Source organism: Macaca nemestrina, chromosome 2 (genome assembly GCF_043159975.1).
Source record: "Macaca nemestrina isolate mMacNem1 chromosome 2, mMacNem.hap1, whole genome shotgun sequence".
NCBI lineage: Eukaryota > Metazoa > Chordata > Mammalia > Primates > Cercopithecidae > Macaca > Macaca nemestrina.
In genome coordinates this window covers 59,853,214-59,880,062 of record NC_092126.1, presented here as the reverse complement: position 1 = coordinate 59,880,062, position 26,849 = coordinate 59,853,214, and the positions used below count along the sequence as shown (strand labels likewise).

At 45.4% G+C, this 26,849-nt stretch overlaps 2 long non-coding RNA genes across 2 annotated transcripts; both read right to left on the bottom strand.

Moving 5' to 3' along the window:
- Positions 1–5,729: 5,729 nt before the first annotated feature.
- LOC139361755 (uncharacterized) lies at positions 5,730–16,969 on the bottom strand. The gene is made up of 3 exons (XR_011619355.1): positions 16,723–16,969; positions 7,294–7,392; positions 5,730–6,184 (listed from the first exon to the last, which is right to left on the bottom strand). It is a non-coding gene; the product is annotated as an uncharacterized lncRNA (long non-coding RNA).
- Positions 16,970–18,305: 1,336 nt separating this feature from the next.
- Positions 18,306–19,029, bottom strand: LOC139361904 (uncharacterized). Its single transcript, XR_011619840.1, has 2 exons — positions 18,824–19,029; positions 18,306–18,559 (listed from the first exon to the last, which is right to left on the bottom strand). It is a non-coding gene; the product is annotated as an uncharacterized lncRNA (long non-coding RNA).
- Positions 19,030–26,849: the final 7,820 nt, after the last annotated feature.

Here is a 26,849-nt window from a genome sequence, read left to right as displayed (position 1 = left end):
GGTTAAATTCAGGAGCTTCATGTATGTGGGTGTGGCAGGGAGGGATTTGGGCAGCCGTGTTTCCTGCAATGTGGATGAAATCACTACACCATGAGAGAGAACGAAATAGGCACCTGGAGAGAAGTGGAGAGAAGAGGTGAGAGCAGGAGAGTCGTCGTGAACTCTGAGCCCCTGACTCCAGGTATTCCCAAATATCAGCTGTGCCCTCCTTTTCCCTAGCTCATAGAAGTTGGGTTATGAACTTGCAACCAATGTATCCTGTCTAAGACAGATGTCGCTAAGTGGAGAGAAGTGGTAAAGGATAGTGGTAGAAAAGCAAAGGACATGTAGGGGGCAGCTAGCTGTTGCATTTGCCTGGAAAGTGGGTGGTAAGTTTGTGAGTCTGTTGAGAGGGACTGAGTTAGTATGTGTGGTCACCTGTAAGGGTGGCAGGGTTCATATTTCAAGGTTTGAGTTTCTAGCCCTCTGCAGCATCTCACACTTCTCTCAGACCTCAAAAGGCTACAATTCTATGATCAGCTACCAGGACTGATCTGCCTCCTCCAACATGCACCCCAAAGAAACTGGGGATGTAGTCACAGTGAGATCCTAAGCCAGGGAGTCCCTAAGTAAAGTCCAGCCTTAATGTGGACATGCTTTGCTTCTTCCAGGGGCCACTTAAAGTTGGAAGTGCAGGAATCGTACCCGTTTCTCCTCCTTTTCTGCAGCTTAGACTGAATTTCAGTCTCTCTTCATGATCTGACCATCTTGTGAGCTGTCACTGCAGCCAAACTGGCTCATTTATATATGTTCTCTCCTCTCTCCTTTGGGACCAACTCTGCTGGGCCTGCTAAGTGAAGGGTTAAGAAAAAGAGGTAAGGAAGACTCTGGATAACACACTAATTAGCTAAACCTTCCCAGGAACAAGAGAACATCAGCCACACAGTATCACATAGCTCTTCAAGAAAAGCCCTTGTCTGAAAGTTGGAGGGTCTCATCTTGGGGTACAGCAGGAAAGCTAGACACAGAATTCAGAGTTGAGGCATACTTTCGGCCCTCTTATTCTACAAATGCCCTCAATAAACGAAGGATATGTCAAGAACCCAGGCCCTGGACAATTTTAGCCATGTCACACTGACAACTGGTATACTAAAGCAATTTCGGTTCCTCATCATCTGTCTCCATCTTTAGCATCTTGACTCAAACCATGCCCAGGAAGAGTGTTCAGAGAACACAGGCTGCCACACAGATCAGGCGTTTCTCTCCAGGCTCCAACACACATGCTCAGCCTGGATCAATAAGCCTGACTGTGTCTCTCTGGCTGGGATGGGAAACTGTCTGGACACACAGGTGGAGGCAGAAAGACCCCATGGGCTGTGTCTGTTTTATGCTTACCCAGTTACCTTAGCAACAGCATCTGCACCAGGACACAAGAGGAAGCAAAGCACCACCTACCAATGCCCCCACTGAGAGGAGTGGGGAGTAAAGTAAAAACCGGACTGGAATCAGGAGGCTTCGGTTCCTGGCCTGTCTGCTGGCCACTGGCTGGCTGCCCTTATCAAATCTCCTCACCTCCTGGGCCTGTTGTGGGCAGAAATGGGGCTGAGGGCTCTCTAGCTGGTTCAAGGATGCTGCTGAGGAGCATAGTCTCGGTGAGAAGACCCTACTGTTTGTGCTCCGAGTAGCTTCAAGCACAGGAACTGTGTCAGCAAACAACTGTTTTTTAGCTAGTCTTCCACAACTTAACTTTTCAGTCTCCACCTGTGATGCAGAAAATGTTTGCTGACCAAGCAGATGATTGAGCTGCAAGAAGTCCTCACCAGGATGGACATTTCTTCAGTTGAGGTAGGAGGTAAACCTGGCTTTGGTCCTTGAAGGCTCATGGAGAAGAAAAGAGATTGAGGTGGTCAAAAATAATTATGAGCACTTCAACTCTACAATTACATGTAGTAATAATAATGATAATAAAAGTAGGACCTCCAGTGAGATCTCTTCATGTCTGCTCTTGTCACATTCTCATAACCAGCTGTAAGGGAGGCAGAACAGAAATTATGACCTTCTTGCTACAATGGAGGACACCAAGGCACAGGGAGGCCGAAGACCCTGGGGCCGCCTGGGTGATGATGGCTGAGCTGGATCTGGACTGTGCGTCCTTTTCCTCCTTATCCCAGGACCTTTTTATTGGACATGACTCATGACAGCTATTATGAAGCAGAAACATCTTCCAACTTTGTTTGTGCAACCACTTTTAAACTTGATGCATGTCAGAGCACTTCTCTGAAGAAGGAAGAAAACTAAGATAGATGCATTCAACAAATAATTGTGCTGAGCACTCACTTTGTGCCAAGCACCTGGGATTCAAAAATGAACAATATGTGATCTCTACTTCCCAGCAGTTCAATTGATTAGATAAGTCTTTTTGCTTATTTAAATTTCTCATTTTGTATTGCATAGAATCACCGACCAAAAAGTGACACCCCCATCCTGCAACTATTTTTGTATCGCCACGAAATTCCACGGGGCTGCATCCACTGACAGGAGAAGGCACACTTCTAAAATCAGGAGAGGGTATCCAGGAACAAGGAACAAACATGAAAAACGGTAAGCAAATGCTAAAACCACTCCTGGCTCTGGGAGGGGCTTGGACTACGGGGAGATGAGAGAGGCCCCTTGGCTTGGTTCAAAAGTGCTTCCAGGAAAGAAGCTGGGAGCTGCTTCCTGGACAAAGGCTGAGGGACTGACAGGGAGTCAGAGAGGCAGCCCCAAGAGCCACTACACACCACGATCAGATGCTGGAAGGAAACCCAAAGCCCATTCTTTGAACACACACAGTCATTGAGGTCCTGATTCCACAGATGAGAGCTTGGGACCACACCCCACCCATAGCAAATCCTTTTCTGAATTGATATGTAGAATCTTAAGGGCAGAGGCTTAAAGCTCCAAGCTAGCTTGACAATGGGATAAATCCTGTCACTAAATCTCAAAAAAACCTTTTTATCATTTTACCTCTTTCCCTAGACTGGACCCAACCATGCCTTGTCTTATGAACAGAAAAAGTATTCAAGCCGCTCTCTTAAAGCAGCTTTTATCGCCTCAGTGAAGTGGCAGTTTGGGGACAAATGTCCACATGAAGAACCCAAATGTTCCAAGCCTAAATAGGGTTCTAGCAACACACTCTTAACTCACAGAAAACAATCTCTAACTTAGATTTCTACTTTCCTTTGCAGGATCCGTAGCCTGGCCACACTGGTTTTAACTCCACAGGCCTGAAGACACAAGCAGAAGAGACTCAGGAAAGCCAAGGACTGAGCGAATTCACAATGCAAGCAGGAACATCAGAAGGCAAATTAGGGCCCATATGGTTTCGGTTTTAATGTTCTTCGTTTTGTTTTGTATTTTTCTTTAGAGATGGCATCCTGCTCTGTTGCCCAGGTTAGAGTGCAGTGGCTCGATCATAGCTCACTGCAGCTTTGAGCTCCTGGGCTCAAGCAGTCCTCTTGCCTCAGCCTCCTGAATAGCTGGGACTACAGGTATGTGTCACTGAGCCTGGCTTGTTGTTTTGCTTTCTAAGACCACATTTACATTAGCCCATCTATTGTTCAGAGTCTTGCTATGTTGCCCAAGCTGGTCTCAAACTTCTGGGATCAAGTGATCCTTCTGCTTCAGCCTCCCAAGTAGCTGGGATTACAGGTGTGTGCCACTGCGTCCAGCTTAGCCCATCTTTTTTGTTGTTGTTTTTTAATTTTACTTTAAGTTCTGGGATACATGTGCAGAATGTGCAGGTTTGTTACGTAGGTATACATACATGTGCCATGGTGGTTTGTGTACCCAACTCGTCATCTAGATTATAAATTCTGCATGTATTAGGTACTGGTCCTAATGCTCTCCCTCCCCTTGTCCCCTACCCCCTCACAGGCCCCGGTAGGTGATGTTCCTCGCCCTGTGTCCATGTGTTCTCATGTTTCAACTCCCACTTATGAGTGACAACATGCGGTGTTTGGTTTTCTGTTCCTGTGTTAGTTTGCTGAGAATGATGGTCTTCAGCTTCATCCATGTCCCTGCAAAGGACATGAACTCATTCTTTTTTATGGCTGCATAATATTCCATGGTGTATATGGGCCACATTTTCTTTATCCATTCTATCATTAATGGGCATTTGGGTTGGTTCCTATCTTTAAAACAATGAAGAAATGCTATAAGAGCCAGGCCATTGGGCTACAAATGGAGTTGAATTATCTCCATGTTATAAACATAAAAGATTAGACCCAGAACTTGAAAGAGGTCTTAGAGATAATCTAATTTATTGACGTTATTTTTCAGTGAACAGTCTGAGGCCTCAGTCATACTGATAGTAAGTATGACCAGCTACCACTTAAAGATCTCCCACTCAGAATCCGGCACTGGGTAAGGATCATGTAATGGTTTGCCAGGGCTACTGTAACAAAGCACCGCAAACTGTGTGGCTTAAACAACAGAAATGGATTGTTTCACATGTCCAAGATCAAGGTGTCGGCAGGGTTGGCTCCTTCTGAGGACTGGCAGGGAAGGATCTGTTCCATGCCCCTCCCTCCCAGCTTCTAGCAGTTTGCTAACAACCTTTGGCATTGCTGAGCTTGTGGAAGTGTCACCCTGAGCTCCGCCTTCGTCTTCACGTGGTGCTCTCCCTGTGTGCATGCCTGCCTCTGCATCCAAATTTCTCCTTATTATAAGGACACCAGTCACTTGGGAGTAGGGTCCACCCTAATGACTTCATCTTAACTAATTATATCTGCAATAACTCTATTTCTATATAAGGTTCTATCCTGAGGTACTCAGGTTAAGACCTCAACATATGAATTCTGGAGGACACAATTCATCCCAGAAGTCTACCTTGTATCGGGTCCTCACGGCAAGGCTGCAAACCTGGGGGATTGGTAGCCCAGTCCCACCTCCCACGAGCTAATGAATGTGGGTAAGTTGTTTAACCTCCTTGTGCCTCAGTTTCTTCATCTGTAAGATGGGGATAACACAGGCCCACAATTTTGAAATGTTAAAAGCTCCAAAATATGAAAAAATGTATTTATAACTCATTTGGCAGCAAAACCTGACCTGAAACAAGCACATTGACTGAAAGTATCCTTGTGTCTTGAGTTGACACAAGGATACTTACAGTCTTTACTTATGCAACATATATATGTGTCACTACAGAAACTAGAAACATCAGTATATTTCATAACAGGATGCTGTTGCAGATGCCATGAGGTGTTATGAAGCCTAATCGTATATATACTGTATATCTTTCTCAAATCCCCAAGTTCTGACATGCCAAGCACTGCTGGTCCCAAGCAAGAGTTTGAATAAGGGACTGTGACTCTTCAGTGTATCTATCACAGGGTTATAACGAGGATTAAATGACTTAATGTTTGTACAGTGCATAGACTATTACCTGGCACATAGTAAGCACTATATACATATTTTTTAAATAAAATAACAATAGCTATCTTGTCTAAAGTAACTCAGGTGGAAGGCTAGAGAGGAAGGTTCTTTGAGACTTTGAGTGCAGGAATGCCTGACAAGAAGCCGTGCTGTCTGTGTGTGTCATGCTGCCTCTGCGACTCCAGGTCTGGGGCTCATGTCCTTTGGTTCACAAACTAGCCTTGTTTATACAATAGTTTGAAGCAATCTCTGCCTTCTGAGATGATTAAGTGAAATCAGCCTTCTGTTTGTATTCGTCAGCTTCACTGCCATAACAAAATACCACAGACTGGGTCACCTAAACAACAGAAATTGATTTTCTCACAATTCTGAAGGCCAGAAGCCTGAGATCAGATTGTCTGCAGGGTTGGTTTCTTTGAAAGGCTCTCTCTGTGGCTTGCAGGTGGCTGTCTTCTCCTTCTGTGTTCACATGGTCTTCCCTCTGTGTGCATCTGTGTCCTAATCTCTTCTTATAAGGACACCAGTTATACTGCATTAGAGCCCATCCTAATGACCTCATTTTAACTTAATTACTTCTTTATAGTCTCCATTTCCAAATACAGTCACATTCTGAGGTACTAGGGGTTAGGGCGTCAATATACGCATGGCGTGGGGGAGGGGTGGGGAAAACAGTCCAGCCTATAACACTATTTTTAGAAACTAGATAAATTATCACTCACAACAGATGAATCCCATATGCTTGCTGCCTTGTTTCTGCCACAGCATGTTTCAAAGTGTTGTCCAGGACCACCTGCAATCGAATCACTTGGACTTTTAATAAAAATCAGTCTGCTCCAAGTCCTTGAGTCAGAATCTGGGGCAGAGGAGCACAGGGCCCTGGGATAAAGCCTACTTGTGTTTTACATTCATATGAAGATTTGGTTTAATTAAAGGGACTTGGGAAAAGCAAGGTAGCGAGGTATGCCACCCCCCAACCCCGCTGCACCCCCACAGCCACCGCAGTCCCCCAGGTAAGGGCAGCCAAAGAAGAGCATGAGGGAGGGAGTCAGGCAAGTGTGAGTCTGAGCAGGGAGCACTGTGTATCTGGGGCCTCCTCTAGTGTGGCTCACCGGAGGGCCATGAGATAAGCTCCTCTCCACTCTAAGTTGGCCTCCCAGTACCAATGAATGTCCCCACCCTCACCCCTTTCAGTAGATACTGAAATAGGGGACTTTGCAGTGTAGATGCCAGGAGAGGCTACAGGGGAGGCTGCCTACCCAGAAATGCCAGGCTGTGTTCCACAGCCTGATAAAGATTCTAGTCATTTCTCTTGGCGAGCATTCCCCTACCCCTAACCCCAGCTCCTGGCAGAACTCAAAGTTGCCCCTGCCCCTCAGAATGGTGGAAGACCTGAGCCTTGAAATAATGTTTAAGAGACAGGCAATAGTGGCAATTTTCCCAAGCCAAATGCTGAACCAGGGAGCAGAGGTTGAGGCAGGTTCACATAGTCACTGACTCTGCTCCAAAGCTTCCAGCGATGTGGGTAAGCTGGTGGGTCATTTGGCTTCCTGCAAGCTGATGTATGGGAAACAGGGTTGTCATACACATAGGTACAGCCTTTGAATCACGTCCCAGACAACCGCCGTGAGCCCTCTAGAGTGGGTGTCTGCTGCAGGTGTACGTGTGTGCGCACACCCATGTCCCACGCCTGTGTTAGGGTGGCCACCAGCCTCTCATGTCAAAAATTCCAGCAAAACAGCTGTTGAGTGGGACTCTAAATGATAGTGATTTTCCTAGCACCATGACAACAAGACACCATCAAAGCTAATGGCGCTAATCCATCCCTCGTCTTTCTCTGCTGGTTCCGGCTTAGATTTTGTTTCTTAAAATACTTGCCTGGCTGGCAAGGCAGTGACTCACCTGCACCAGGACCGAACAGAACAGGCAGGAGGTGCTTTCTTCTGAAGAGCTGTCAAGAGCCAATACAGCACCTGAGGTCTTTCATTTCACACGTTGTTCCTGTCAAGGGGGAGACATTCTTATTCTCTTGTCAAAGTTGGGATTGCCAAAGAAAGCAAAGTGGTCAGAATGTGTCAAACTTTGGCACTTGTATTAAACAGAGTTTGAGGAAATCATGCAGGTTTGGCTGAGAATCTCTTCCTCATCTTCCATCCAGTGCAAGATAGACCACATTTTTACAGAGAACTGTCAAAAAGGAAAGTTCACATTAGAGTCACTCAGCTCCACGTGCGTCCTCTGGTGGCATCTCTCTCAGTGTCAAATCCTGTTAGGACTCCACGAATTCTGAGTATTTCGATGATTTAAGTACTCTTCCGAAGGTGGTAATTTGGAAATTGCATTGTTGGTAAATTTGAATTAATAAAAAAGCAAAGTCAAGAATTTTATTGGCAATGAAAGTAGTTTACTGGTTATCTCTTAATTCCATTTGAATTCCACAGGCCATAAACTGTGGTATATTGAAAAATACCCTGAAGTCAGATGTGGATTCACATCCTAGATTTGCTGCTTATTAACTGTGTGACTTTAGCCAAGTTACTTAGCCTCTCTGAGTGTCCATTTCCTCAGCTGTCAAAGTGGGAATGATACCATTTCCCAAATTATATTGCAATGAATATAACAAGACATCGTGAGTGTGAGAGATGCTAGGACAGAGGCTGGCCCATAAATGCTCATGTCTTTTCCTGTCTCTTGTTTTTTTCTGTAACTTAAGTGAGCATCATTTATAGCTAACTAATGTTTTAATGTTGACACATTTTAGTAGATGGTTTTCCATACTTTTAGAATATCGTAAATAATTCTCCAAGAAGTAGAAATGACTGGGATACAAACCCTGAGACCAGCAGTTGCCAAAGTCACAAGAGGTGATTTGCAGGGTTCAGACAGTGATGTAGGAGCAAAGCTTCCGTTTTGACTTTCAGAGATTTGGGAGCAGTGAGTTGTAGTGCCCTTTGGAAAGGTCAGTAGAAATGCTCTGTGAAATGTGAAAAGCTGGGTGCCAGCTCCAGGGGTGCCAGGTGAGGTCCCACTGGAAGCCTGCCTCTTCCACCCCTGCCTCCCTGTCTTCAGCAGCACCCTTTCATTTTCTAGTTAGATTGGCTCAGGTCCCAGCTGACTCCTTCTGGATGTCCAGCTATAGACATCTGTCTTTGTCTCCAGCACTTTGAGTCAGGTTTTCATAGTTGCTGAGTTTTTTTTTTTTTTTTTCTGTCATTATTGTGTTTGTTGTGGTCTTAGTTTTCTACCAGACTTTAATGGAAGGAGACCAGGTTTGAGTCCAGCTGCACCCCTTATTAGCTGGGTCATTAAGGACAAGTCCCTTCACCTCTTTGAAATGCAATATTCTGATTTATATATGGGGATCCTACATTATTAGGTTGTTGTGAGAGCTAAGGTGACTAAAATTCACATTGAAGTATTTTGTAAACTGTAAAGTGCTGAGAAGAAAAGATAATTTCAAACCCCTCTTAGCAGGTATACTTTACTGGAACATATACATGCTCAAAGATACGTGTTAAGTTACTTTATGATTAAAGATATTTGCCACAAGAATGTTGTTCAATCCCTAAACACACGAGGGGACATTCTGAGCATTCTGCGGTGCTTCCAGTGGGTTCCCGGGTGGTTTGTGAGGGAATTTGCCATTTACCTTGTATTTGCCATGTCCAGGCTCATGCTTGGGAACATCCTGTTTGATTCCTATGAGGTAGGTATTAGCCAAGTTTCCCCCACCAGGTGTGATGGTTAATTTTGTGTCAACCACACTAGGTTAAGGGGCATCCAGATAGATGATAAAACATTATTTCTGGGTTGTCTGTGAGGGTGTGTCTGGAAGAGAGTAGCATTTGAATCAGGGGACTAAGTATAGGAGATCACCCTCACCAATGCAGGTGGGCAGCATCCAACAGGCTGAGGGCCAGAATAGAACAAAAAGGTGGAGGAAAGGTGAATTTGCTCTCCCTTCTGGAGCCAGGACATTATCTTCTTCCACCTCCAACATCAGAATTCCAGATTCTTGGGCCTTCCAACTCCGGCACTTATATAAGCTGCATTCTCTACGTAAGCTGTCACCCGCGTTCTCAGACCTTGGGCCTCTGACTGGGAGTTACAGCATCAACTCCCCTGGTTCTGAGGCTTTCAGTATCAGACAGAATTATACCCCCAGCTGTCCTGGCTCTCCAGCTTGCAGACTGCATATCATGGAATTTCTCGAGCCAATTTCATGAGCCAATTCCCATAATAGATCCCCTTCTCATATCTGTATATGTCCTATTTGTTCTGTTTCTCTAGAGAACCCTGTGTGATACACTATGCATGCACAAATAAAGTCACATCAAGACTTATAATCCAAATGTTAGTTTGTTACCACCATTTCTCACTTTGAACCTAGCTCCCAGCAAAGCACCTTCTACCCTGCACTTTTGGGGAGTTCCTGGGCTAGGAGGTCTTCCATGTGCTCATCAGAAATCAATGCCCGGCACTGTCCCTTTCTCTGCTCTGCCATCTCACTCTGGTAAAGTTGCTCTGTGGATTGTCAAGTGGAAAAGATGCCTTTTTCTCTCTTATGCTCATTTATAGGGGGTCTCATCTCAGTGACCCTGTACTCCAGTGTCTTATGAAGCACTAACAAATAGTCCCTTTAGCTTTTAGTGACAGCTCTGCCCAGGAATCAGACATGGGTCTGATATGGAGTAGGGTGAAGGATGGGGTTCTGCCCCTGTCACCACAGTGTACTCAAAACTACTCCCTCCTCCAGTATGGTGCTTCGCCTTTTGGTGAGCCCACCGTGCGCAGTTCCCTGCATTTCCTCAAGAAAGGGAGTTTTCCCAGATCCCCGTAGGGTTTCTTCACTAGTCCACTAGATGTGATGGAATCCTAGCAGAGACTCCAGATTGCACATTCCCACTATACTGATGAGGAAACGAAGGCTTAGAGGTTAAGAAACTTACCCAAGGTCACACGCTGAACAGGTGACAGTCAAGAGCCAAACTCAGAGCGAAGTTCAAATCCCACATTCTTTCTGACCAAAATCCTGTGATCAAAGTGGCAACATGACACGTTGTTCTGACCCTGGTATTCACACAGGAGGGCAAACTGTGCTGGTCACTGTTTACTATACATACTTTTCTCCTTCCCAGGGGTTTATTTAAGTCTCTTTCTGCTTGGTTTCCATTGAGAATTATACTCTGGGCATGAAAAACTGGGATTCCTTGCCATTTCACCTTCCTCCCCATTCCTAGCTGCCCTCCCAGTGAACTTACAGTTTATTTCATTCTTACTTGGCTTATGGTTAAAAGAACTGTGGTGGGGCCAGCCTCGGGGGCTCACTCCTGTAATCCCAGAACTTTGGGAGGCTGAGGAGGGCGGATTACAGGGTCAGGAGATTGGGACTAGCCTGGCCAATATGGTAAACTCCATCTCTACTGAAAATACAAAAATTTGTATTTTCAGGTGTGGTGGTGCATGCCTGTAGTCCTAGCTACTCAGGAGGCTGAGCCAGAAGAATCGCTTGAACCCAGGAGTTGGAGGTTGCAATGAGCGGAGATCATGCCACTGCATTTCAGCCTGGGCGACAGAGCGAGACTCAATCTCAAAAAACAAACAAACAAAAAAAGAACTGTGGTTCTTACACAGGTGACAGAACAAGCAAGTCCTGGCTATGGCAAAGATACAACTGAGCCAGTGTTAGTAGATCTGAGAAAAACACGTATTCCTTGACTTGATTCCAAAGCCCCTGCAACCTGGCCACCCTATACCAACCCTGTTCCAGCCTAAAGGTCTACACGTGACCCTAAGTTCTCTTTGCTCTCCTCCCACCTATAGCCTGATGCCCATGAAAGATGGGACCTGTACCCCATGTGCTCACTCCTCCTAGCCCATTCCAGCGATGTGGCATCTACGCTCCATTCTGATTCTCTTGGTCAGGGCCTTGACCTTCTATCTTGGCCTTGCCAAATCTTTCCTTTGGGGAGCAGGATGCTCTTCTTCTCCAGAAGACATTGCCTGGGGACCTGCCTACATCTAAACACACCTTCTCATCATTCCCAGAACAAAGGACTGTTTCATCCCCAGGCATGCCCTCTCGACTGCTTCAGACTCTGGGTGTACCAGCTCCACTCACCACATAATAAAACTCTTGGGGTATGGAGGAGGATGCACACCACCCTGTCTTGGCCCCAACTGGCCACTTCCCGGAAACTCTGGGATCAGGTGGCTGGCCACTTTCTTTGCAGGGCTCCTAATGCATCACCAGCCACAGTTGTTGATGCTCAGGTAACTGAGGGAGCTGTCTTCAGTTTAGACTTCTTAAAGACCCCATTTCATATCCCTCAACCTACAACCCCTGCCTTCCCATTCCCTGTTTCCTTTCTCTCCATAGCATTAATCAGCATTTTGATATGCAATATATATCAAAATATATAGCTTACTTCAGGAGTAAGCTCCTTGAGGTTTTAGTCTGTTTGTTCAAGCAGTGTCTGGTAGGTGCTCAATGACTGCCTGCTGAATGCATGACTGGAATGACCACGATCTTGAACATCAGCACCAGAGTACACGTACCGAGGTGCTGGGAGGACCAGGAATTCTTGTTCTTTTCTGTCACAGAGCTCAGCTGTTAAAGATTTCCAAACCTCCTCCATCTTAGCCACAGCAATAAATGGTCTACAAGTTCATTCTCGGCACTGCACTGGGCACCATGGGAAATGCAAACCCTTCAGGCAGCTTAGTATCCCCGCTCGTCACTGAGCCATCATCCCCTGGAAAATGAACTGTTCCTCTTGCAAGCCCTCATTACACCCTCATACCCCAGCATAGAGATCTGTGTTCTCCATCGGTCTCCATTCTTCCCAGACACAAGCCTGTCTTACTCATCTTCACATCCCTGGTGCCCAGCACAGTGCGGAGAAACTATGAAGGGTGTGATAAATATTTGATGCATAAATGAGTATCTGGGATCCCACATGCAGAGAAAGCCAGCCCCTTCTGAATTAATTATGTGACTCAGACACTAGGGGATGATGAGTTTATTTCCCTTTATTATGATTAATAATTTTTTTCCCAAAGAGTTTTTCAATTCTGAGAGTTAAGTTTTACATATTGTAAATATCAAGATATCCTTTATGAAATAATACTGTTTCCGAAAGACAACATAAATTTTGGAGTAAGACTGATGACTATATTTCCTTTTTCTAGATTTTAAATATCTCCTTTTACATAGGGCTGATTTTAAAATCATGCAGATTTAAAAATTTATGTGGAAGTGTTTTGTGACACTGAAAATAAGAGTCTGTGAAGAAAAGCTAATGCTGTCTTTACTATCTCTTTGTATCTGGAATAATTAAACTTTTTGTTTATTATAAAAACCTTTTTAAAAAATAGGCAATAAATTAATTGTGCAGTTTATCTTGGATTTAGAAGAAGTTGATTCTATGTTTTTTTTTTTTTTTCTTTTTGTAGAGACAGAGTCTTGCTCTGTCACTGGACTACAGTGGTGCAATCATAGTTCACTGCAGTCCCTAACTCCTGGGCTCAAGCAATCCTCCTGCCTCCGCCTCTCAAGTAGCTGGGATTACAGGTGTGAGCCACCATGCCCGACAAGAGGGTGATTCTTAAAAAAGAGAAAATAATACACAGAGAAAAAGTAAAACAGTTGTTGTCTTCACATCAGTAAAGAGGGAGACTGAGCACTTCCTAAATGAAACTATTTACAGGTTGGACCAAGCTTTAAACTATACTAGATATTTAGTTGATTATATTTCCTAACTCTAATTATTAAAAGTAATTTAATCAGTGTGGGAAGAAAATTTAAGAGGGAAAACTAAATCTGCTTTATGATTTTCAAAGTTAGTTTTCTACACTGATCAATGTATGAATAAGTGCTCAGGTGCCAATTCATTTCCCGCCGTGGAGTTACTGTGCTTTCTGGGTTTTAGAGAGTTAAACTCCGAAGGCAATAGTGGTTCTATCTGTTGTGCCTGCCTACCCAGCATTCATTACCCCATTTTTCTGCTCATAGCCTTTTGATTTTCTTTAGGGGAGCCACCTCTCACTCCACTTTCAGTTCATGAGGCTAGGAATAGTCATGGGACCTGGGCTTCGCCAATCAGGGCTTGGTTCAGAGATGGGTACATTACCAAAGCTAAGCCAATGCGAGCCTGACTGGGATTTTGCGGGCACTATTAAGAAAGAGATCCTTTGCCCTTTGCTACGCTGATGCTTGGAGCTTCTGCCTGAGAGTGAAACTAACACAAAGAAAGCAGACAGATGGTAAATGCAACTCATATTGCAACTTGAATGTGCCAATAAAATATAATTTCTCTAGTTTGCCCATAATCAGTCTGGTCCTTCACTAGTTAGGGTTTAAATCTTGATTCAGTCCAATAATTCAATATCCCCACTGAGAACATGCTTGCTTTCTCAGATGGCTTCCTCTTTCTCCTTCTCCTCCCATAAAGATGCCATCAGGATGCATGGCCAATATTCAACAGGTACATGGCATTATGGCTGCCCTCGTTGATAAAATACTAAAATATGCATGGAGCAGTTGGTAAACAGGTTCTGCCCTGAGATCCCTGTTCCTCATAATCCATCAACTAAAGGGTTAACTCTGAGCATAGTAGGACACCTCCATTTAGACTCCTCAGCGCCTCAGCCTATAAGGATTTTAAAATGTTTTGATCATCATCCCTGCAGGATGTGTTGGGGTGGAGGCAGTATGGTGGTGTGTGTCTTTTCCATGTCCTCATGGTGTTGAGAGGAAGGGGACTCTTGTCTTTGTACTGGTCCTTGAGCATAGCTGCCTTGCATGTGATTATTTTGGGACAACATCCACTTTTGTCTGTCCTGGGTGCACTGAAAGCCTCTGATGTGGGGGTCTGTGGATGGGGAGCTTGTGATCCATCTGGAGGCAGTACTCCCAAAGGTGTTCCCTGACTGGTCTAGCTCCTTCTCTGCTCTTCCTGCTGCTATAGACTCTGACTTCTGTCCATGACTTCCTATCAACCCTGGTCCCAGGGTTCTCCTCAGCAGCCCACACCACTGAGTCACCTCACTCCAATGCTCACCTCTGGCACACTGGCTACAGGCTTGCTGCTATGTCTGGGTAGAGTCTAGGCTTCATAGGGACCTGACACAGCTTGAAAAGTCCATAGCAGGGCCTGCTGCTACCTGAACAACACTGGGCTCTTCCTCTCATAATTCTGGAGGGGATGTGGGGGAAAGATCTCCCTCTGCCTTTGTGGTTAAGCTTTACTTTTCCAATACGATCTCTCCACTCAGGCCTCTTGTCTTATTCTGCTGCTTCTGTCCTCCGATAATCTCCCACTTTCTCCTGGTCTAGACCTTTCGAATATAAAACCCTAAGGTTTAGTCTACCAAGCTCAGTTCTTGACCCTCTGAAGAGGAAGGTAATGGAATGTACAGGATATTTTTTCAAGGTAAGGGCTTGAATTACATGGCTATTGCCTTGCTACAAAATTTGTTTTTGAATGCCAGAAGCTGAGTGTTATGCTTTCTTTCTCTTTGTATACTTTCTGGAAAGAACTTTCATCTCTTCCTAGGCAGATAAATGCCTTGAGTAGACTAAGTTCATATGCTTTGAAAGGCAAAAGAGAAACGTACATTGATAATTTCAAAACATTATGCCTATTATACATGACAACACCTTTAAAGCACCTGAAATCTAACTGGGCCTAAAGCCAGTCTACCCAGTTTAGCAAACCCATGGATTCCATGGTTAGAACTGGGTTTCAGTCACTTGCTACCCATAATCCTGAGTGACATGGTAATAACAGTATCCATTTCACATTATTTGAATAGCACTGGGTACAGATCCACATGCAAATGGGGCTGATTAAATGCATTTGATGATAAGATTACTGCCAGGGTTAGATCCTGACACAGATGAAGCTTACTTAAAGAGCTCCCCAAGTCCATTTCTAAACCTCCCATGTACATTTCTTCCCTTCCAGTGGTAGAAAAAAAGAACCAAGGAAGAAGATCCCTTCCTTTGGGTTATCTGGGGCCAGAATCCCCTCTTCTGTCACTCACCCTGTGGTGGTGCTGGGGATTGTACTGAGACTCCAACTTATTTCTCCTTGCTGACCCCTCCTGCTTTCCCTTTCCTATAAGCTTGTTCCAGTTTCCCATAGTTGCGAAAACAAAACAAATAAAACAAAACAACAATGAATAAAGGAAACTCTCCCTGCCTCCTCTTTTAGCTGTAACTTCCCCCTCCCTGCCCAACCAACTCTCTGGAAGCAGTGGTTTATACCTACTAGCCCTGCCTCTCCTCCTCTCCTTCGACTCCATTTTGCTTCTAACCTAGTGTGATTTGGTTTCTGCCCTCACGTCCCCACTAAAACCAGTCTCACAAGTAATCAATGACTTCCTTATTGTCAAATACAACAGACACATTCCAGTGCTCATTTGCTTGACATCTCTGTGGCATTTCCCACTCCTGACCACTTCTTCAACCTGGAGAGTCTTGATGTGAACTGCTTGATGCCACTTTTTTCTGGTTTTCTTTCCATTTCTCCATCTGTTCCTCAGGATCTCTTATTTGATCCTTAGGAGTTGGTATCTGTCAGGTTTGGGTTTCATGCTTTCATAATCTTCTCATTCTGCCTGCTCTTCTGGGCCATCCCAGCCCTGCCCTGGCTTCAGTGACCATCTTTAAGTTGGCTGTTCCCCAGTAAGCACCTCCAGGCCTCTCTCCTGTGCTTGGAACTCATGTTCCTAACTCTTCCTGGAGGTCTTCACCTGGATGTCCTACAGCCACATCAAACCCATGTTCAAAACATGTCATCTTCCTTTCAGGTCAGTTTCTATTCCTCTCCTTGCAATCACAGTAAATGGTATCAACATCCATGAAGCTGCACAAAGAACCCGAGAATCCTCCCGGATTTCTATTTCCTTTCCCCTTTCCCTGCCTACTGAGGCAGAACCTTGTACCTGTCAGTATATTGGATATCCACCCAGAGTAGCGTGTGTGAGTGGATGAATGAACTATGGTGCTACAGAACACCATGGCTCCAACCTGAGTCTGAAACTTGATGTCATTTTGCCTTTCACAGTTTTTCACTGCTTCTTCATTAATATGAGGGAATCCACCCAGAAGATCTTCATCTCTGAGATCTATGATCCACACTACTCCAATTTGACACCTTAGTCACATATCCACTTAACTCCATTGCTTTTTCCTGTGCCTATCACACCTAGGTAAAGAGGAGGGGAGCCCCTATGATCAAGTGGGACTTAAAACATAAATTATGCCACATTGCAGAACATATTTTCCCTGGTAAGAGGGCCCAATGTCTCTCTGCAGCCACCTACCTTGAGTCACAGTGAGAAGTGGAAAGGGAAACAGAGAGGGTGCATAGGAAGGGCGGGAGAAGCTGAAGGAAAGATTAACAGAAGCCATTTCCTCCTTTCCCTGTCATGCCAGATCCTGTAACTGTCTGTGTGAGTCTCCCCCAAGCGCTGCTCACGGGAAAGCACCTTCCCTCTTGTTCCTCATGACTTCTGTCTGGAAACGAGTACCGTGACTGTCTCCTGAACGCCTACGTGCCTAGCACTTTCTACTTCTCAAAACATTGCACGGATATTTATTTGAGTGCCTTCCATGTGCAGGGGCTGTGCTAAGCAATGTGCACCTTATCTCATTTAAATCCCACGACCCTAGCCTATTTTTATCTCCGTTTTGCAGACCAGAAAACTAGGGCATGGAGTGGTTAACTACTTCACTAAGGCCATCCAACTAGTAGTGTGGTCCTGGAAATCATCATATCAAACCCAGGTCTGTCTGATTCTATGCCCAAATCCAGGGCAGCCGTAGCTACGCTGCTTCTGACGTATTCGTGGTTATCTTTCTCTGCCACTCAGACACTGAGTACATAGTATCTAGGCATTTGATAAGTGCTCATTGAAGAAGTGCTTAAACCATGTCAATACGAGCTGGATCTGGTCCCAGCCGCCAGAATCCAGAAATGCAGCTTTGGGCCTTTCCCATCATCCCTTTGGGCCTCAATTTCCTCATCTGTAAACGGAAGGCATTATGCAGATGCCCTCGAAGGAGACTGTGCCTTTAACATTCTGTGGCTGTCTTCTAATGGTGCGGTGTCCCCAACGTGATGCCAAGAAACTGCACTGAAGGCAGGACCCAGCAGCTCAGTTCGCCTACGCGGCCCCAGCTGCACGGCTGACGCATGCGCCCTCGCCCTCCATCCTCCGCCCTCGCGCCCCAGCCTGGCGCGGAGGCAGCTCCTTTCTGCGCACGCGCAGGCCCTCGCCGCCGCCTGACCGCTGGATTGCCTTGCTCTGGGAGGGCGCGGCTGCCTCCCCCGGACGCTGGGGAAATCAGCCTCCCCCTCTCGACAGGGATGGGGGTCGGCCTGCCAGGAGCCGTTCGGGGCCCACGGGGGAGCCGCCTGGCCCTCGTTAGGCAAGGCCCTTGGGAAAGCTGCCCCCCACAGGAGAGCGTGTTCCCGCCCGCGCGCTGGACGTGCCGGGGAGCACAGAGAGGCTCTTCCCGCTCCTAGCACAGATGGAAACGCTCTCGCTCTGCGGCCTGGGCTGGGAGGCAGGGGAGGGCCCCAGAGCCCTGCCAGCCCGCAAAGCCGGGAGGATTTTCCTCTCAAAAACGATACCGCTGATTAAACTGAAAACTTCTAAGGTCACGGAGGACGTTTATCCGGGCTGGGGCGGGGAATGGGAGGGCTGGAGGCGTCACCTGATGTTATAAGCTACTAAAAGGCAGCGGACTCTGCCGGGAGGCAGGCGCTTCATTGCAGCTTAGGGATGAATACATAAACCTGGGCAGCTATTTTTACACTGGCTGAAACAGGGAGCCTGTGTGTGGCAGGGGAGGGGACGCAAGCAGCCCTCCCCCATCCATCCCCTGATCTTCCCCTTCCATATGGAGAGTTACTCCTCAGAACCGAAGCATTTTTATTTTCTGAAATCAGGGAAGGGAAAAGGATGCGGATCAAAACGTTTCCTAAATGGTTAAAATAAATGAGAAAGCAGCATTCTGAATTTTCACGCCTTGGTACTCTCAGGCCTTCCTCCCCTTGTGTGCCGTCTTTTGAAGTCCAGAGTTGTCGGTCTGAGTTTGTCTTTTCCTGCTCAGGGAACATGGAATGGCTTCTGCAAGATTTGGGCCTGCAGAGAGCTGGAGGAGACAGAGAAAAGAGGAGCGTTTCTGCCAGAAATGCATTCTCGAGCCCGACTTGCGCTTGTGCACTGCTGAGTGTGACTTTGCTCTGTTAGGACTTAAAAGAAAGCTCTGCTTCTTTAAATAGGAATTTTCAGACCGTGATAAGCACTGGGAAAGCAGAAAGTTGTCCAGGAAGGATGGTTGCTTTGGATTTTCACCTGATTTAGACCAACTGGAGCCTGTGCTTTCTTGTCAGAATAAATTTGGAGCTGAACTCACCATACCCAAGAGGGAGATGTGCTGGGGGGAGGGCTGTGAGCTGTATGGGAAATTCCTGCTGACATCAAATCATTTCAGATCACTCAATTTCCTTTGATTTCATTCAACGTCATTTCATTTTCTTTCCAAGTCCTAAGAAGTCTGGAAAAGGAGACGCTGAAAATAACTGCAAAACTTAAGGCATGAAATGAAATATCTCCTAAAATTAAAGTGAGGTTGTAGAGATTCACCATCGTAAGGATTTGCGTAGATGACCTTTTAGCAATTTTTCCTTTGAGAATTATGGAGCTACAAACACACACGCACACACGCCAGAACCCCGCAAAAAGAAAACTTCACCAAGGAGGAAAGGTTACATGGAAAGCTCTTCATTCAATGTGTCATTTCTAAGATTCACTAGATTGGAATGAGGATATAGAGTGGGGATGTTAGGGTGGGCAAGAAGCAGGGCATGGGGGAGTTTTAAATGTGTTTCATCCATGACTAATGTCTCCAACAATGGGGAATAAAACAAATTTTGCCTTTTGTAAAAGGAAATTGAAATTCAAAGTTGTGGAGAAACATTACCACCCTGGGAGCCATGACGGCCTCCTAGGGTCTAGGCACAGCTGGGCTCTTAGAAATTCACCTACTTCCAAAGGCAGGTCAAAAGAAGGTGTTGTTTTATTGAGATAGTACAAATCAGGGTTTCCTTCATAGGAGAAAACCCCCAAGAACCTCTACTATTTGTGTGCCAGTAACTTCCAGCCAAGTTTGAGGAAAGACCCAAATCATCATTATTATTGTTTGTTTTCATATATGTTTGTTTATTCTGTTTTCCTTTTTAAAACGTAGCAGAACTTGTATGTCTAAATGTATGCACACCCTGAGAAAACTTTCAAACCACTATTTAAAAAGTGGGAGCAGGACCATTCCCTTACCTCCCAGAAGACAATTCTAGGCTGGCCCCCTTTTCTATCCCTAACAAGTTTAAAGAGTATATCTCACCTGTGGGCAGGCCACTCGCTATCCCCAGTTTCCTTCATTGGCCTGTCACTCTATATCCATAGCAACTTAACTCAGGTCTGAAAATCAGGAAACCTGGATCATGTAGAGGTTAGGCCTCATGAGAGATTAAAATCAATAATCTGTCTTTTTAGATATTCTGTCAGAGAACACATTTATTTATTTATTTATTTATTTATTTATTTATTTATTTATTTATTTTATTTTTTGAGACAGAGTCTCGCTCTGTCGCCCAGGCTGGAGTGCAGTGGCCACATCTCAGCTCACCGCAAGCTCCGCCTCCCGGGTTCACGCCATTCTCCTGCCTCAGCCTCCCGAGTAGCTGGGACTACAGGCGCCCGCCATCTCGCCCGGCTAGTTTTTTGTATTTTGTTTTTTAGTAGAGACGGGGTTTCACTGGGTTAGCCAGGATGGTCTCGATCTCCTGACCTCGTGATCCGCCCCTCTCGGCCTCCCAAAGTGCTGGGATTACAGGCTTGAGCCACCGCGCCCGGCCGAGCACATTTATTTTTAAGAAGCAACATCTAACACATCTAAGCTGTCCGAGTTCAAAAATCAGTTTCCTTTTTGTAATATAGCACAAGAGAAAGAGTTCCGGAAGTGGCAACTTAATTTGTATCTAATTTCAGCAAAATAATTGCAGACTGCTTCCAGCTTGAATGAGCAGTGAGGTATAGCTCCAAGTAGTTACTTATTTTAGTAGCACTCCCTCAGGATGAATGCTAGCTATTTTCAGTTGCATGTGGGAAAACCAAAGGCGCTGCCAAGCTGTGGCAAGTTGGCATCGTGTGTGAGCTGTCAACCAGGATACTCACTTCTACTCAGATTCATTTTCTAACTTGCAGTTGGCGTGTGACCTTTTTCTTTATTCAATTTGGGGTCCTGATCACTTCCTTCCTCTGCCGCCCTACCTTCCCACCGATCTCTACCCCCACAGGCAGCTTTTGGCTGAATCCATTTAATAATAACAGTGTGAGTGCCAAGTGGGTTGTATAAAATCCTTAGGGAGAGCTGTGAAATGAAGCACATTGTTCTTCAGGGCTCCTAGGGACCAGAATGTACCCATCAACAAAAACTAATATGCAATAAAATTATATGTCTTTCTCTATAATTTATGCAGAGTGGGATCATGCTGCAATGAGGCCATAAATAGCTCTTGGTATATGTGGTAGGCAGCCTCTAAAACAGCCCCTGATAATCATCACTTCCTGATATTCTCTCTGTCATGTAACCTCTTCTTCAACCTGGGCTGGATGGACCTGGTACTTGGTTTTAAACAAACTGAATATGGCAAAAGTGATGGGATGTCACTTCCAAGATTGGGTTACAAAAAGTCTCTCTCTAAGCCAACTGCCATGGTGGGACCTGCCTCATGGAGAGGCCTATGTGGCAAGGAACTGATGTCTCTAGCCAGCAGCCACAGCAGTGAACCTGGAAGGTCACCCTCCCTTGGTAGAACCTTGAGTTGACTTTGGTCCTGGCTGACACCTTGATTACAGCCTGTGAGACCCTGAGCCAGAGGACTGCTAATTTACAACTGTGTTCCCGACCCATGAAAACTATACGATAACACACGTTAACTGTTTTAAGCTTCTCAGTTTTGGGGTAATTTGCTATGCAGCAATAGAAGACTAACACAGTATATTCCTTAAAGCAGATAGACCCTCCTGCTCCAGTAACCCCACCAGAGTTCTGTCTCCAGACTTACCTCCTGCTACAGCCTCTCTATCACCCCTGGGGACACTTTTGGGGCACATCTTACTCTTAGGTGCCTTTTTAGGAGCTATTTCTTTTGCTGAAACAACCAGCCTCCTCTTCTTCACAAGATAAATTCCTGCTCATCCCTTGACACCTGGATCAGATGTGACCTCTGGAGAACCTTCCTGACTCAGCCAGGCAGAGCTGCTACATCCAGCCTTGGGGTCTCCACAGCGCTTTGCTTCTGCCTGTGCTGCAGCATATCCCATGGCACTGTTCTTTTTGGTAGGCCTGCTAGGCTGCAGCTCCAGGAGCGCAGGAAATGTTTCTTCATCTTCCAGTCCCTGGTGCCTAGCACAGCACCATGGTAAAACATCATTCTTGGAACAGATTACCAACTGTCTTACAGGAGCAGGGATCCCAGGCAGAAGAGAACATCTGGTAACTAGTTCCACTCTCACCTGATGCAGGGATCTTACTACAGCATCCTCAAAGTGTTCGGAAGAAGACCACTTTGGTTAATTGGACTACACACACACACACACACACACACACACACACACTCCAATATTATATTATATTGAACACTCCATCAGCAGATTAAATGCTCTAGCAGTCAGCAGTGGTTTGAAGCTCTCTTGATCTGATCCCAGCCCCTTGATCCATCATTTAAGGTCATGGGGGCTTGAAAGTTGACAGTTCTATAATTTGAGTTATCATCATTTCCATCCATGACCTTGAAGTTGATATGTCCCAGGCATCATGGACAGGCTTTACTTCATTTTTAGAGCAAGCTAGAGAGAAATCATGAAGGCATCCCAAGGGACAAGTTAAAGGGACATCCTTAGAGACAAACCTGAAAGAAGGGAGGGTTGTGCTTTTCTCTCAGATGGTGATCTAGCCCATGAAGGGAGGGGCTCATTGCAGGGTAAGGCTGTTGGAAGATCTTTCAGGAGTGGAATATGTTGTAAGCCTATCTACCCCATCATCATTTTCCCCTCCGTTGTCCCTCTCCTAGACCCCAACTCACCTGTAGCAAATAGCTTCTTAACTGGTCTAATGACATTTAGTTATGACATTTTCCAAGTTGTTCTCCACAGGGAGATCAAACTCTTTCTCAAATGCACATTGAATCACATAACACCTGTCCACTTCAACACTCCAGTGGCTGCCTGTGCATGGCCTTCCCCAGCCTGGTTGAGAATCCCACCTCCTTGCTGTCTACATTCAGGTCACACTTGCCATCTTTCATGGCCTTGAATACGCATGTGCAGCCCCACTCTAGGGGATGCCCAGGACCCATTGGGCTTAGTTAATCCTATTGTTCCTTCAGATTTTATTTCACTCATCATTTCCTCAGAGATTTCCCTGATGTCCCTTATTAACAAAATCCCCTCATTATATACCCAGGACCCCACACATTGCAATGATGTTAATTTGTGTGGGTATTTGATCAAGGTCCTCTCCTTTTGAAGGCAGGGACCATGCCTGTCTTTGCTGACCCTGTATTCTTGGTACCTAGTATAACCTGGTAAAGAGCAGGATTCAATCAGTATTTGTTGAATAAGTGAATGAATGAATGAATGAATGAATGAATGAATGAATGAATGATGGGTGCTCTTTGAGGGTACCTGGAGGAAAAACAGAAACGTGGGGAGAATGAGAATTTAATGGAACCCAAAGCTGGGGCATAGAAAAGTAATTTGAAGTATACCACCATCCTAAAATGACTGTTGGACTTTCTTTAGACTGAGTGTGAACAACATTTACAGTTAGATGTAACTCCATTCCCCCAGGCTACAGCAGCCTCCGGGAAAACCTAGGATTTCAAGATGATTTCCAGAGCCTTTGGCTGTGCCTCCTACCCCTGCCACCCCATCAAGCCACACTAGCCCTCCCTCCCTCAGGAGCTGATGCTGGCTCTCCTCTGGGGAGGGGAGGAAGGGTGGAGTTGGGGGCGGATGATACCTCAGGTCCCCTTACTGAGAGTCTCCCTGTGTTACTGCCACCCCTAGCACGCCGCCACAGTCTTTATCCCAGGCATGATCTGCTTGCTGCCCGGGGCTCCACTCTGCTTCACAGGGTGCCTGACGGCCACCATTGTTGTGACTGTCCTTGCTGGGGCCTCTACTCTTGGTGGTGGGGAATTTGTTTTCCTACAAGTGTGGAAAGCTTTTCAGCAAGCCACTGGTGGAGCAATAATTGATTCCCTTCTTCTTTCCCTTAGATGATTCCCACCCTTCCTTGATTGTCATCTCTCTTAGCAGTTTTGTAGCAGGCAAATAATTTTCCCTTACTTGTTCACAAATCTTAAATCTAGGAGTATAGGACCTGCTCATTGTTTTTATTTCCTAATTTCTGTTTCTTTCAGGGCTCAGGGAGGACTGACAGTACTAGCTAGAGTTGACAACCATTCATCCAACAAACATTTACTGCACAAGGAAGAGAGGTGATCAAGGCACTGCCCTTGTCCCCAGGAAGCTCGCCAGTGCATGGGACTCTGTGCAGGTGCCTTCACCTCTGGATTAGGTATTTGACTGTCAGGCCATGGCTGAGCATCCATCCTCTCTATGCTATTTTTTTCCAAAAGTCAGGAGTTTAGAAGAACACTAATGTGTTTTTCTTCCAGCCTTTCCTGCACAAATGACAACATCATTACCCTCAGCTTTTAAAATGCAAGTCTGTACAGAGATCCCAGAGTCAAGGAGGGCGCCTGAGTCATTTGAGATAATTACCTTTTTTTTTTCTGCCTGAGTCTTGCATATCTGTGAATCAGCAATGGGGAAACTGGCATCAAAAAAAATTAAGGGAGGCTTAAAGTGAGCAAAGCAGAGCAGAACATTGGCAAGAGCTGAGTGCTGCCACAGCAGGAACATCATGCCGATCGTCATCTAAGGGAGCTCATGGTGCTGTCTGCCTCCTCTTAGCAACATCCACACAGGCTGGTACAGTCAGATCATTGTGACTTGGACAGGGATGAAAATACTCAGCTGACACCAATAGCTCCCAGCACAGCCAGGGTATTCTAGAGGTGTGTGGTGTCAGGACAGCCTGTGCGGCCTCATTTATTTACCTGAGTCATCTGAACGAAGCAGTGACTGGCTTTGCCTCGCTCTGGCAAGAACTCGCAACAAACTCAAAGCCTCTTCCTCCATGGCCTTTGCTCCTGCAGCACAGCACTGACATCTTTTTAGCATCATAGACACTGTCACGTGGCAATCAATGACAGATGAACTGTCCCTTCCCTGGGCCACGAGCTCTTCAAGGCGGGAGCCTCAGCCCGGTTTCTTCCATGTCTCCAGGGCCCAGCACAGGACCTGGCTTCTAGTTGTTTTCTGATGAATAAGCGAATGGCTATAGACATGTACTCTTGGAAACACAAGGGGCTTCTGTAGTGGCAACATGTTCAATAGCACAGTACTGTATTGGTTCTTAACAGCCTGCAGGACCCAAAGAAGGAATGATTTTTGTTTCCTGGAAAAGGTGTACCTCATGAGGGCACTGCTCAAGAGAAGGTGCCCTCAAGTTGGGGATCAAGGGAGGCACAGGTTGATCAAGGCCCCAGGAATTGGAATGGAGGTGTTTATCCTAAGGAGGCTCTGAACATCTGAGGCAGAGCCTCGATTCTCCAGGAAATTGACTTTGCTGGAGAACAAGGCTGGGGGAGGCAGGCTGTCTTAGGGGGAGGAGTCGTATTTCAGCCCCACTGAGACCCCAAAGGCGCACTCCCTTGCTTTACCCAAACTGTCCACCAGGGGGCAGGCAGAGGCAGGAGAAGAGGAAAGCGGGCGGCTGGTCAGGGCCAGCACACCCAGCCTGGCATCCCACAGGCTGGGCTGCCTGACTCAGAAAAGGCCAGGCCGCTCCTCCTGCCTGTTGTGGCCTCTGTGATTTTATATGGTTTGGCCTGTGACATCAGACACCACGTGACCATGGTAACCAAAGTATACAGCCTGGAGTGAATGTTAATAAACAGGAAAGAAATGATCCCTGGTGTCTTACTTTACTCACCATTTGTGGTCTTGTTATCCACGCCTAATGTCTCCTTTATTACCCTGAGCAATCGAGATGTACCTGAATTCAGCAACTTTTTAAAATGAAATGCTAAATTGGGGAAATGTGAGTTGGTTTCCGTGTTTAACTAACTTTGAATATAGTGACATGAGTGACCGCTGCCTCTTGATATCCTGCTCAACACTCCTCTTATGTACAAACATGTAATTTACAAGGAAAATTATTTCCTTGATAATCCCTACATGCCTTCAAAAGTCATTTTCCCCAAAGAAACGTCAGGTGATGGGATCCCGTTATTCGTTAAAGTTTTTCCTAATATCCTCAAGGATTGAAGAAAAACAGCACACCTGTCCTCCTATACAAATTAATGGGCCCAGAGGCCCGGATCTAAAACAAACTAGGACTGAGCATAAAGGAATAAATGTTTTACCAGGCCAGATCACAGAAGTGAAAATCTTTGTGTCGAGATGAGAGCTGCTTCATACGACATCAGAGAGTTTGAAGGTTATAGTTCTCCTGCCTACCAAGAATATCTGATTAGAAGCTTTTTAAACTTTGCCTTAGTGAAGTTAAAGACTCTTTAATAAATTGAATCTTTAATTAGAATAAGAACAAACCGATCATATTACATGAACCAATAGAGAATGATAAAACAGTCCTAAAAGAAATGGTTTTCTAATGGAATCAGAATTCATATGCAAACCTTTCCATGCTGCAGACTTTTTTGAATGCTACCCCTGATTTCATTCCAATAGTATTCACAGCTGAGAAGTATCTTTTAAAGATATAGCATGATATCAAGTTACTTTAATAGTTTGCAAAATACTCTCAAGAATTACCTAAAAATATGCAGTTTCTATGATACCATAGATTCGCTCATCTAAAATTGTTTGATCTTCAATTAAAAACATAAACAGGCTTGGATATATTTGGTCACAGATATTGCCAGAGTTTCCAGATTGTATTGTTCAAAGGTATTTCATAAATATGAAAAAAATGTGTTGAGAAGGCATCCATCTGATTGGGTATTCAGGCTTACAAAGAAAGTAATTACAGGGGCAGAGACTGGGAGTCAGCCCTCATTCATCTCAATTCTCTTTCACATATCAGCATAGCTTGACCTTGATTTTTTAGATGCAAGTAAAGGACATTGATGTAATTCAAATAAATTGGTTTTTTTCAAATATCCTGAGGAGTCTGGAATCAGACACGACAGACTCAATGGACAAAAGCCTGAAGGAGAACCAACTCTGAAGTCATCATAGTGGTTCTAAAAACAGTGTCTTTCCTTCTTATTGACCTACATTTT